The sequence below is a fragment of the Herpailurus yagouaroundi genome, unplaced genomic scaffold (assembly GCF_014898765.1).
Source record: "Herpailurus yagouaroundi ecotype Mexico unplaced genomic scaffold, PumYag 213, whole genome shotgun sequence".
NCBI lineage: Eukaryota > Metazoa > Chordata > Mammalia > Carnivora > Felidae > Herpailurus > Herpailurus yagouaroundi.
Genome location: NW_024412444.1, coordinates 8,036,158 through 8,050,005, shown reverse-complemented (window position 1 = coordinate 8,050,005; position 13,848 = coordinate 8,036,158). Strand labels below are relative to the sequence as shown.

At 38.8% G+C, this 13,848-nt stretch overlaps 1 protein-coding gene across 4 annotated transcripts in view; it reads right to left on the bottom strand.

The window, feature by feature from the left end:
- The window catches only part of FHIT (fragile histidine triad diadenosine triphosphatase), a 1,437,020-nt gene that overhangs the window by 1,172,088 nt on the left and 251,084 nt on the right, over positions 1-13,848 (bottom strand). For 3 of the 4 annotated variants that reach the window (XM_040454580.1, XM_040454579.1, XM_040454577.1), the window contains exon 3: positions 2,277-2,353. The gene's annotated coding sequence lies outside the window, so the exon portion shown is untranslated. Of the gene's footprint in view, positions 1-2,276; positions 2,354-3,580; positions 3,627-13,848 lie in introns of those variants that run through there. The other variant, XM_040454581.1, reaches the window with a different exon arrangement.

Below are 13,848 nucleotides of genomic sequence, written 5' to 3'. Positions count from 1 at the left end.
GAAATATCATATGACTTCACTCATATGAGGACTTTAAGAGACAAAACAGATGAACATCAGGGAAGGGAAACAAAAAAAAAAAAAAACAGGGAGGGGGACAAAAACATAAGAGACTCTTAAATACGGGAAACAAACAGAGGGTTACTGGAGCGGTTGTGGGAGGGGGGATGGGCTAAATGAGAGAAGATTAAGGAATCTACTCCTGAAATCATTGTTGCACTATATGCTAACTAACCTGGATGTAAATTAAAAAATTAAATCAAATAAAAATTAAAAATAAAGAAAAAAAAAGTTATGCCAGACAAGGATGACAGAGATGACAAAGGAGAGATTAATCACAGCACCTACACTGGGTGAGGAGGGAAATGAGGGCACGAGAGGGATAATCATTAGTACATGAAAGCAGTAGGTCAATAGATTGGAGGCTCTAAGGAGTCAAGGAACTCCTATTGGAATAGGAATGTTGTGGGCACATGAGGTGGCATCCTTGGAAAGACAGATGGAAAGAGAAATGCTTTGAAATGCATTTTGAAGGTCAGCACCATGTTTCTTAACAAGAGCACTATGACATTGGGGATGCAACAGTTTTGCATTATGTAGGACTGTCCCTGGTCCTGAAATACATTTGGTATCCTTAATTCCTGCCCTCTAAGGGCCAGTGGTACTTCTTACATTTGCAAATAATCTCTCCTCACAATTGTAATGCCCTCTAGAAGAGGGAAGCCTCCTAGATTGAGGGCCACTGGCCTGGGAAATGACCAATAGGCAGAAAAAAAGACATTTGCCAGTGAGAAACTGAAGGAACTGGGAGGCCAGAGAAGAGTCTTCTATGTGGATATTTTCACCAACAACGAAGGCAGGAGGTGATGGGCATAAAGTCAGTGAGCTGGGGGTAAATTTTTCAATAACTAGGCAGTAGGATTATCTGATGGCACCTGCTTTCTTTTTTTTAATGTTTATTTATTTTTGAGACAGAGTGTGAGAAGAGGAGGGACAGAGGAGAGGGGGAGAGACAGAATCCAAAGCAGGCTCCAGGCTCTGAGCAAGCTGTCAGCACACAGCCTAACCCAGGGCTCGAACTCATGACCTATGAGATCATGACCTGGGCTGAAGTTGGACGCTTAACCAATTGAGCCACCCAGGTTCCCCTGAGGGTGCTTCTGTGGATAAAGAGAAAAGAAGTTGTCTGTAAGTGACAGCAGAGATGAAGAAGGACACCATGTCCACTTCAGACACTGAGAAAAAACAGTGACCACCTGAGAGGGTGAGAGATATCCTTAGGTGGATATCTAAGAGTATCAGAGCAGCACTTACAGAACTTTCTGTGATGATAGAAATGTTGTATATCTATGCTGTCCAATAAGACAGCCAATAGCCACCGATGCCTATCAAGTCCTTCAAAAGAGGTTAGTGTGACTAAGGAAATAAATTTTTTACTTTGTTTAATTTAAATCTGTTTGAATGTAAAGAGCCACACGTGGCTAGTGGTTACCTTATTGGATGGTGGAGAAGAGTAAAAGGTGAAGGGAACATTCACAAATTAGTTTAAAGATGCAGGAAATTCTTCTTAATCTCTGGGCCTTGAGGAAAAGGGACAGGATAGATATGAATCTAGTTAACTTTGTGGGTCTGGAGAAGGAAGGTAAGATAAGTCATGCTTGACAGCATTATCATTTTCAATAAGCAAGATCCCCAAAATCCATTTTAATTCATTTCTGCCTCCTCCCAGACTAACTTCTGGACCATACTATTATGGAAGACACTTGAGAAAATCTTCTAAAGACTAAAATGTCTCCACCATGTAAAAATGATTTCTTCCTGTAAGAACAATCTGGTATTAATAGACTATCACTATTGACTGTTCCTCTGGGACCTAAGGGTCCCTTCCCCAAAGACTAGCTTTCTATCTCTAACAAAGAAAGAAAAAAATGTGACTTCCGAGAATTCCCTGTTAAAAGATGGTGCTTTTTAGAAATCGTATTTATTGCTTTTTTGCGTTTTTACAAAAGAGTATAAAGACATTGGTTCTTTGTTATCCAAAATAAGGTAAAAGTATTATGATCGGTTGCAGTCATAAAACTATAATTAGTGTTTTAATAAAATAATAAAAAAGGGTCATGAACCCCCACATCCACCCCACCACACACCACAGACTTCCAGAATGGAATTGTAGTCATGCTCTTAGAGTTTCAGCACCAACATAACTAGCAACAACTCTGTCAAACTGCCCTCATCAATCAAATGGGCAATGCCAATCTAGGACAAGGACCACTCACCCAGTGCAGGAATCTCTGGTTCAAGCAGATAGGCAGAGTGTAGGTAATATCTGGATATTGGTCGACACTGCAAGTGACTGGGAATAAAGGAAGAGTGAAACACTTCTGATTAGTTTCTGTCTCTTAGTGTTTCCAATTTCCATTTTAATTGTAATCAAAATATTAAAATACTCTCCGTCCCCAGAGAAGGGACACAATCCCTAGTTTAACAAACCCTAAAATACAAAATTAAGGGGCGCCTGGGTGGCGCAGTCGGTTAAGCGTCCGACTTCAGCCAGGTCACGATCTCGCGGTCGGTGAGTTCGAGCCCCGCGTCGGGCTCTGGGCTGGTGGCTCGGAGCCTGGAACCTGTTTCCGATTCTGTGTCTCCCTCTCTCTCTGCCCCTCCCCCGTTCATGCTCTGTCTCTCTCTGTCCCAAAAATAAATAAAAACGTTGAAAAAAAACAAAATTAAGAAACAACCTCTGTGGGGTTAATCAGCACAGCACTATAACTGGTTGGATTCCCTAGTGGACAAGGGTCAATTTCTCTGGGTCTAAAGGCAAAATATTTTCTGTAAGTGTTCTCTTGCCTAGACCAGATGACAAGCATGTCCATATTGTCCTCCATATCTTGTATGCTGATCCAGACTTAAAGGGTCTTCTTTATTGAATACACTTCTGAACTCTAGTGATGGCCAGAGTCAGTTAGAAGTATCAAGAAATAAAGAACCATACATTCCCACAATGCTGGTGAAGTTGATTCTATCAGATGCCCAGTCTTGGATCACCATTGGGTCCAGGATCAAATTTATCTTCCACCATAACAAATTCCATATTTTCCAGTATTTGACCCAGGATTAAAGAGGCTATTCTTACTCTCATTTCTGGTTTCCCCAACGGGACTTTGATCAACACGGAAGCCAAAAATCATCCTGATGCTAAACCATTAACACCAGTTAACTATTCTGTGGTCATCGCCAAAGACAGTCAACTTGTAATTTAATTTCATTGGCAACAAGAACAAGGAGGTGAATGCAATGCTGAAAGTACCTCTCAGCCATTAAGGAAAAACCTTAAAAGTCAGTGAAGACAGGCAAAAAGAGACTGAATTATTAATTCCCACTGTATTTCTCTGCCCACAAGCCCCCTCTGGTGGAGGAACTAATAGTAATAAAATAGCTATAATAACAATAACCAAAGTTAAAAAAAAAGGGGGGGGGAAGAAAAGAAAAGGCAATCCACAACAAGACAATCAGCCCCTGTAGAATTGAGAGTCAAATGTAGTGATTAGCAAATATGAGCTACAACTGGAAAACCACTTACAGATGAAGCAGTATGATGAATGATTTACCAAAAGGTCAACACTGCTCTTTTATCTTCAGCACCCATCAGTTTCCATTGCCTTCAATTTGTCTGGCACATAACAGAAAGCGAGCCATAAAATATTCACCATAAAAATTAACCTTATTTTGCAGTATTAAAAAAAGAAACAGAGCTAGATATAGTCTAAGCATATGGGCCCGCTTTTCAATTAGGATTCCTCATATACATTAGAAAAAGCATCGACATTTAAAACTCTGTTATAAGAGGTAATGTACTCAGCAAGTACCAAAACTCTCTGCCCTATGCTCAGTTTTGCTGATCTACTTTTAGTTCTCGAACAAGGAAAGGCACCCCCCACACACTCAAGACCACAGCAGTGATGGGGTGGGGGTGGCAGTGGACTGTGTCAACATTTCCCCTTTTACTCTTCTGTAAGCTACACCTCCCTGCAGCCTCTGCTATTAGCTGCTGTGGGTACCAGCCTTTCAACCTCAACACGTCTACGATACATTCTGCCAGGTGAGTTGTGAGAGGAGCTACCTTCACACTCTCATTTGACAACCTTTGTACAAAAGGAAACACGCTATCAGATGAAAATATACTTTCAGGCAGAAGGTATTCTGAAAATTAACATACTGCCAGATCCCCTTAACCAGACCTGTAAAACTCATTAAGCCATTTTAACTCAACCAACTCAGCTGATTGATTCCATGAGAAGAAGGTCGCTTCCCTCCTTCTCTCTCTTATGTCTGGATTTACCAATTGTTTCTCTGATTTTACCAAATCAGTAAGATATTTTGCGTCCTATACAATAATCTTAAGTTATCTGAGATATTAAATAATTCCCCTCCAGACTCTGTTCGAAGAGAGTTCCTAAGTATTTACTTATATCATTGTTATTTCCTGATTTCTTTTAAAGGAAGAATCAAAATGGAAGAAAAAAGGTCAAAAGAGTTCTGAAAAAGATGTAGTACAAGGATATTTACCCCTGTACTATTTATAATAGTAAAAACTGGAAATTCTAAGTTTCAAACAAAAGAAGAATGTTTAAATTAATTCTGTTACAGCCATAAAGTAGACTGTTAGGTAGACATTAAAAATTGTGTGGTAGGGGAGCCTGGGTGGCTCAGTCGGTTAAGCGTCTGACTTCGGCTGAGTTCATGATCTCAAGGTTCGTGAGTTGGAGTCCCATGAGCCCCACATCAGGCTCTGTGCTGACAGCTCAAGGCCTGCTTCAGAACTTCTGTCCCCGTCTCTGCCCCTCCCCCACAGTTCTCTCTTTCTGTCTCTTTCTCTCAAAATAAATAAATAAGCTTTTTAAAAAAATACGTGGTAGAATATTTAATAACATGGAAAAAAGATTCATGATATTATTGAGAGGGAAAATACATTGCAAAAAGAGTAGATACAGTATTATCACATTTATTGACAATGGTTATTTTTGGATAATAAGGATGTTTGGCAATCATCGATTGAGCAACCCAGTTTCTGTTAACAACTCCTCTTTCTAGGACCCCTTACAACTAGGAGTGATTTTATAAAATGAGATCTAAACAGAAGTCTGCTAAATGGTCAAATGGGCCACTTTTTTGGTTTACCTCCCCATACCACCCTGGAATGAGCTGATCAATCCATGACCACAGATAACAATCTCAAAGATAATGGTGGGGGGAGAAGATAAAACCTTGTAAATCAGTTGCTAGTTACCACAAGAAACAACTACAACTTGATCTTTACATTCATCTTTGCATTTGTTTTGGTATCCATGTAGACACGATCAAAGAATAGTCCCCAGGAATCTATAGAGTTTTACTAAACTAAAGTTAAGGCTTTGGGTTGTGTACAGAACATTAAGTACCATTCCAAGAGAAGGCAGCCACATTGCCTCTGAATCACCAAAACACAGATTAGCTACCTTGAAAATTGAAAGTTCACCCTCAAAAATACTTTGATAATAAGAATAAGCATAGGCATGTTTCTCAGCCCTTCAGGGCCCAAATAAATAAGTAATGGATAATATAGGTAAGTGACAGAAATGCAGTCTTGCCTGGATTTACACATATACCTTATGAGAGCAGCTATTATTTTATAGCGTGTGAATCTGTTTGCATGTCTGTCTTCCCAATAGACTAAGCTCTCTTCAGGCAAAGGCCATTTCCTTTTATCATTCCTAAAGATTCCCAAGCCTTCTTCCTTCCAAGATCTCAGAACGAAACATAGATTTCAACTATAAATGCCTGTAAAACATGACATCAATTTTGACTCTAAGTCCTTCATTATAAGTCATCCTATTTAAAAACAATAACAACAACTTTTTAACATTTTCAAAATACCCTGAAGGGAGGGAAAGATCACACATTAAATTCTGTCAAGTAACATTTACCTCCTCGAGCCCTGACTAATCAGAAATGACTAGACTTGGCAGCTGCTTTCATCACTTGGTCTATATGCTAAATACAACTCCTGTTGTGCCAATTGGAAAAGGCCAACATCCCTTCCCATCCCATACAACATCCCATCCTGCCAGTCACTCTAGAGCCTGGCAGTCTGTCTGGTGAGACCACTCCTCATCAGATGAAGTAGAAATTATAAACTAAATTTACATGGTCCATGTAGCCCCATTCCAGAAGAGCAGTGGTAAAGTTAAAAGAGATTCGAAGGGTACCAGATTTATTACTATTGATTCCCTGCTGGCAATTTCGTGGAAAGATATCCACTGCAGTTATATAAAGGGCATCTGGCTCATTTCCAACTCTTTTGTCTTCACGTTTTTAAAAAAAAAAAAAAGCAACCAAGAAGGAAAAAAAAAAAAAAGTAGAAATTGGTGGAAAGGGCCCAAAGGTTTTCTCTAGAATAAGAAGCCTTCATCACTACACCCCAATTATGCAAATCTGCTCCTGCCGAGTCCAATACATTTATTGAGCCTCACCCCTGCCATCCGGGTAACCCAGAGAAGGAGCCAATCTATAATGACTCAAGCCACATTTCACAATAGATTCCAAAGGACACATGATGTCATTTGCTAAAATGACAATCCAGATGGAAAGCATTCTGACCTATACATAATTGATTGACCTTTGCTATGCTTTCCTGGTTATTTATATACTATCATATGCATGGATGTATATCAGTGGTATTTACACTTGGCAGCTACTTTTGAGAACGCATTATTCAATTGGGATTTGAAGCTTTTTACAACCATTTCCTGACCAAGCATTCAAAAATGAAGGACAAGAAGTGATGTTATCTTAAAAATAACATTTAATAGGGTCTAGAAACTCTAAAGAAGCTTTGTGGCTCTAATTGTTTTAAATTACAGTGGACAAGATCTGTCCGTGTAAAGCTAAGTTCAAAACCCTGAAACTGAGGACACTAAAGGGCATTTTATCTCTTTTCCAGCTTGCGGCTCAATAGTGATGGTAAAATACGTTTTACCAAAGGAGTGGAACATCTTGGATACTTGTGAGAAAAGTATCCTGTGAGGCAGGTAATTAGAGACCATAATAAATGACCAGGGAAAAGAGCACAACTACATGATGCTTTCTGGCTTTTTTATTTAGTTATGAATCTGGTTTTCTCCAAGGGTGAAGCTACAAATTAAACAATATTCAGATGATCAAGATGGGTTCGAGATAATTCAAGAAGGACAGGCAAATGGGAAGATTAGGGAAGGCAAATACTGGCATATATGTCCTTAGTCCCACTGTTCATACCCAGGACAGACATCAATAACTCATCACTGAGTTGTTAGCCAAAGACCCTGATAGGAACTGAAAACACTTTTACAATAGTACTCCAGGTGTACACTACTTACCAAATAGATTCAGAACACGAAGTGAAATATATTTGCCATTGCTGAACTAAATAATCATACAGTGTATTTCAGATCAACTATCAAAAGTGTTAATGCCATTATGTAGTCGTCATAATTTAGTGCTCCTTGGTTTGCTTGCCTACAGTAAATTTCCACTGATCTGAATGAAGGTGGATGCACTGGTACATATTGCTGTTTTGTCCTAATAATGTGATTAAATAGAGAAGGCTGTGTCTTATATAATCCAATTAATTCTATCTCTTGCTGCCTTACACTCAGACCCAATCTAAAACAAAGCAGATTTTTAAAACCAAAATTTAAAGGTACCTCTCTGAATCCTACAAAAACATTAAACCAAATTCAGCAGTTTTCCACAAGCCATGATATGCTAGTGTTATCTGCAGTATAAATGAAAAGTAAAGAAGGGGGTCTAAACAGAGTAAGATGGAAATTCTTGTATATTGACATAGGATTATTACACAGCAGTAAAAAGGAATGTGCATAAATCTAAAGAAACAAAAAATCAAATGGAAAGAACACTACATAAAGCTTTCCAAGTGGTGTGCCTCACAGAGGTCCTAACATACTGATCCCCTCTGTTTTGTGGATTAATAGTAACTGGAGTGAACAGAGTCTTGTGGTAAGACATTGATGGCATTGATCCCAAGACACCGTGCAGTATTTTCAAGTGCAACGTATGCCATGATGTGAAGAAGCTGGGAAGCAGTGACATATGGTATAAAGCCAGTTTTTACAATGCTCAAAAACTAAAACATATCTTGTTTAGGGATACACACAAATGTGGCAAAATTATTTTATATGAGAAAAGAAAAGCAAAGGAAGTATATGTGGAAAATTTATCCTGTATATTCATTCCTGCTGTACAATGGTTACTGTTGCAAGGAAAAGGGAGGAGAGAGAGGGCAGGAACACACAAGTAAATGGTAATGTTACAGCTCTTAAATTAGAGGGTGGGTTCATGTTAGTTTATTGTGCTCCAAATGTACTGTTTTATAAATATAATGCATTTTTAAAAACCATCACGATTGGGGAGCCTGGGTGGCTCAGTTGGTTAAGCAGCCATCTTCTGCTCAGGTCATGATCTCGCAGCCTGTGAGTTCGAGCCCCGTGTCGGGCTCTGTGCTGACAGCTCAGAGCCTAGACTAGAGCCTGCTTCGGATTCTGTGTCTCCCTCTCTCTCTCTCTCTGTCCCTCCCCTCTTCATACTCTGTCTCTCTCTCCCTCTCAAAAATACATAAACATTAAAAATTAAAAAAAAAAAAACTGTCATGATCAAGAATCCAGGCAACTTTCTAGCTTATTCAGAATCACTTCACAGTAGAATCCCAACATGTCAACTCAAGAATAGATACAATTTCTTAAGGGAAGCTTGAACCCAAGGTCTCTAAAGGTCAAAATGCTTCTCCATGATGACAAGATTTTGTTCTGCTAACTCAACACAGTCCAGGGGTTTCTCATGATCAAGTAGGATACCTGTTCTATTTGAGGATTACAAGACTTTGTTCTAATCCAACTAGAGTATTCATGACAAATTACTGGAAACCTGAAGTTCCATTTTCCCACTCAAAAATATCATAAAAAACAGGTGCAAAGCTTCTGAATTAAGGATCATTTAGTTACAAAAAACAAAGATCCATTTTAGGAGCTCAAGTAAAATGGGATTCTCGGTGAGGAATTCCAGACATGCCATAGCACACAGGACTGGAAGGGTAGCCAGGCCTCACTGGAACCAGAGCCAGTAAGTAAGAAGTCATTCAGATCCAGTATCACCACACTCACTCTCTGGGGCTTCGGGGCTCATGTCTCTACTTCTTTCTGGAGTATTTACCTTACTGCGTCTACCTTTAGATGTCCTTTCTCCGCTTCCACACAAATATTTGTATCTCTTTGCAGCTTAAATGGAAACCAAGCAATATCCTGAGTGCCACCTCAAAATGATTAGAGGAAAAAATCTGCTGAGCCCAACCAAGGTCATGATCAGTCACACCTCATTGAATCAGCCAAAACTATACATCAGGGGCTACCAATGCAAACGCTTGTGGGGGCCACAGAAGTAATGAAAGGTGTGAAGCTGACCAGGTGTGAGACAAGAACCTGCAAGGAAAGGTCCTGAAACACAAAGAGCTCAGGCTGCTTCTGGGGTTCAGCTCTGTACTCACAGAGATCAAGGTTTTTACTTTAGTTTCTTGATTGAGAAAACATATCTGTAGACCACATTAGGCCACTGGCCCCTGCTGTCAATGTCCTACAAAGAATGAACTGTGGGTATTCCAGATTCAGAGAGTCACACCAGGTAGTCACGGCTGTAGGTGCCAGCCCTTTGGACAGTTCTTGCAGAAAGGGTCATAGGTCTAGGCAATCACCCCAACAAAGCTCGGATGACACACAGCTCCCACATATACCTCCTCACACAGAAAACACACTTCAGCTAAACTTCTAAAAATACCTTCTTCAAGATCAGATACTGAACTGGGTGGAGATAATTCTATGTGGCTCTGTATGGGTTCACAGAAAAAGGCAGTAAAGAAAATCAGACAAAGCAAACAAGAGCCAGAAAAAGACAGCATTATCTTCTTCTTTTCTATACACAGCCAAAAATGCTTCCATAAAAGACTACTTACTACAAAGCAATTACAGATTCTTTTTTCAATTAACTAAGGGTGACACAGGGGCTCTTGTCTCAATTTCTTCAGCATTCCAGAGTGATGAGACACAGAATCAAGACTAAATTCAACTCCTTAGCTTAGACACCATTTCCCCTGGGAAGCATGGTCTGATTCTCTCATCTTGAGAGACAAGTGCCCCCTCAGATGTTCCCACAGCACCCTGCTCACCACCCCTTTCCTATGGCACTCAATCCCAATACTATATGTTCATAGCTGTCTATTTGTCTCTGACATGGAGGTGATATGGGCTCTTTGAAAGCAGGGATAATGTCTAGTCCTCCTTTATGCCTCAGTGCCTATTTCTTCAATACATGTAATCAGACACAATGAAAATTTTATTTCTATTTTTTACAGTTATTTCAGAACAAAAAAGTTGAATTTACACTCAATTCCTCCCTATTTTTGTACAAACTTTCGCTCAACAAGTTAAGTTAAACTTAACTTTTTACTCACACAAGAAGTACATATATCATGCTGAATTATCACATACTCAAAATCACGTAGTTGTAGGACTTTGGGGAATATGTAGTCATATTTAGGCTAAAAATCCTTAAAGCTACCTTCTGTCAGCATGTAGGTATGTGCAGACTTTTCCCAATATGCCTATATTGATGTAGACATAAATATACCTGGTATAGAGGAATAGGGCACGGCAAAATGCTCTACCTAAGAACATAAAATCCATACATTTAAACTTATGAGGAATTTGGAGAAGTATAGTATATGTATATCCTGCAAGACTTACATTCCATTCTAAAGAAATGAGTCTTGGCAAATTTCCCTAGTATTGAGAACTGTTTAGCAGGAATTAATTTTTAAATGAAATAGCCTAAAAACTGAATAGATGTAGTATTATTTAGAGTTATGTCTTGTTCTTCAGTAATTATTGAAAGTGACACTGGTATGTTTTATCATTGGTAATTGGACTGAATTTGACCAAATGTCTCCCCTTTCGCACGAAAACTAAATGCACTGTTCCAATTTTTATTGCTATCCCCACTCTAGTGATGCTTCATTAGGTATAATTTGGTAGCCTATATAATGTGGGGGAAACAGAGCATTATTTCAAAGCTATAAGTATATCTGTGACAGCAACAATGTTAAGTGAGGTTCATGTCTCCAGACACTTGACCCTAAGCTAAAACAAATTAATTTTATAAGACTTAATGTTTTATCTTGAACAGGGGTAAGTATTATCTTCTCGTTCTAGCTAGATGGAAGTATTTGGCAAATGTCTTCTTTGGAAAGAATTATTTAGCAATGGAATTATAATCAGTGCCATAAGAACAGATAAAGCAAACTGAAGGACAAATGGATGTATGAAGGAATGAACGGCAGCATTTTGCTAAAGGAGAATTCCATTCCATTGATGGGTATTACCAAATGAAAGGGATATTGGGTTATATTAAATTAAACATATTTCCTTACTCCAGGAATTGTCTGTCTTTAATATTCATAATGGTCTTCATGGATTCTCAGGAGAAGGATGGAGTGTACGATATTTGCCATACCTATCGTCTACATAAAGGCTTTATACATGTAACCACTCTCAGGAACAGCGGTGCTAGTGGACAAACCTCAGTTGAAATTGTAGCTCTCTCACTTAGTAGCTATGTTCCCACTAAGTAGCTCTTAACCCCTCTGAGTATCAGTTCCTTCATTTGAAAAATCATCAGTTCTGCCCTTGACTTCCCTTGGAAGTTATTCCCCATGATTAGTAACAGATAACATCTTCAGCTGCTATAATTCAACTCCTATTCAATTTACAAATGTATACACATTCTTTCACACATTCAACAAATATTTGTTAATCATTTAGCACATGCTGGGCCGAGCTGGTAATTGGGCATAAACACAGATGGTTTCTGAACTCAGAACTGATGGCCTTACTGGGGAGAAAGGTTAGTGGCAGATGCCAAAAAGACAGACCAAACCAAGGGGCCTGAAATAGTCTGTAGAAGGGAAAACATGGAAGATGAAATCTGAGGAGAGGTAATTAACTCAGTGGAGATGAAGGAAACAAATTAAACAGGCCATGGGAACAAGATGTGCAAAGGCCCTGTGGCAGTAGGGAGGGCACTGATTTTGAGGAAGAAAAAGGGCAGTGTAGTTGGAGTTCAGAGAGTTAAGAGGGCATGATGTGAAAAAACAATTAAGGGAAGACAACAGTGGCCATGTTAGGTTTTCAAATGGTGGAAATGGTTTACACCAGCTCGGTGGCATGATCAAACTAGCATTTTGAAAATCTCCCTCAAGCTACATTTGGAAAATGGGTTGCAAGGGGACAGGAGAGGATACAAGATCAGTCAAAGGCAGTAGTGATGATAGTTTATACTGCCATGGGAACAGTAGATCTGGAAGAATACAACAAATCTGAGAGATAATTAGAAGTTGGTAAGGAATGGAGTATGGGGATTATGGTATACTTTACACATAAAGAACTCAGCTGCAGTACTTGATCTGGTCTATGAACTGTACTTCCCAATAACCTGGTACTTTTTCTCTACTATACAATGGGAGACTTATCTCATTTAATATAATACTCCTCTTCTTTCAAAAACTGTTATGATTCTTAATCATATTCCACAACGGCCCTTGTCAGATGTTTATGCCTTATGAAGCCATTTTTTTTTTAATTTTTATGGTTTAGATCTATAGTGTCTTTTAAAAAACTACATGATTGTTAGTCTTAGCCTAATAGGTTGTAAACTGTGTTGCTCACTTCCTCACCAATTGTCCATCAGTACTGGTATGTGTATTTCTTGCTCCTACCAACAACTCACGATAAGAACATAGGCATATGTATGAATGTTCCTCGGAGAAGAAAGTGAACAGTACTGTTACACTGTATTAGTTGTTATCACTCCTTCTTCTAAATGCTCTTAATCTCTTAAACAGAACATGGTTTAAAAAAAAAAGAGCATTACAAATATATAAGAGTTCAGCATACTGACCACACACTTGTCAAATTTGACAGAAAACATAAACTTGGTCTCAGTATCTATGCTTAAATTTTGAGACTTAGACAGCAAATTGATAACTCTTTAAAAACAGTATGGCAGGGATGCCTTGGTGGCTCAGTCAGTTGAGCGGCCAACTCTTGATTTCGGCTCAGGTTGTGATTTCACAGTTCCTGGGCTTGAGCTCTGCATTGTCAGCACTAAGCCTGCCTGGGATTCTCTCTCCTCTCTCTCTCTCTCTCTCTGCCCCTTCCCCTGTTTGCTCTCTTGCTCTCAAAATAAATAGATAAACATTTAAAAAGAAAACAGTATGGCAAAATATATAGAAGTACATAAATGAAAAGTATGGGACGAAATGTTTACAGGGGTTAATTCTGAAGAATGGGTTTGGATTGCAAGTATAGGGGATTTTGTCTTTTATTTTATAATGCTTATGTGCTGTTTGAATTTTTGAAGCAGGATTTTTTTGTAACAAAAATAGAAGGAAGAAAGGGCAGATACAAAAACAAGATCAATAAAATAGTATCACTGGCGATGCCTGAGCAACATTTATTGTAGAAACTAAATGCATTACACTAGACTTTCATTATAGGCAATTATTTTTCTAGGCCCATGATCTGACTGGCCCATGATGTATAGCTGCACACTAACCATGGACACGCAAAAAGGGTTCAGTTGTATTTGCATCATCTGCACAAAAGAAAATTGAACATATTAAATGCACATTAAATTCTATTCTATTCTATTCTATTCTATTCTATTCTATTCTATTCTATTCTATTCTATTCTATTCTATTCTATTCTATT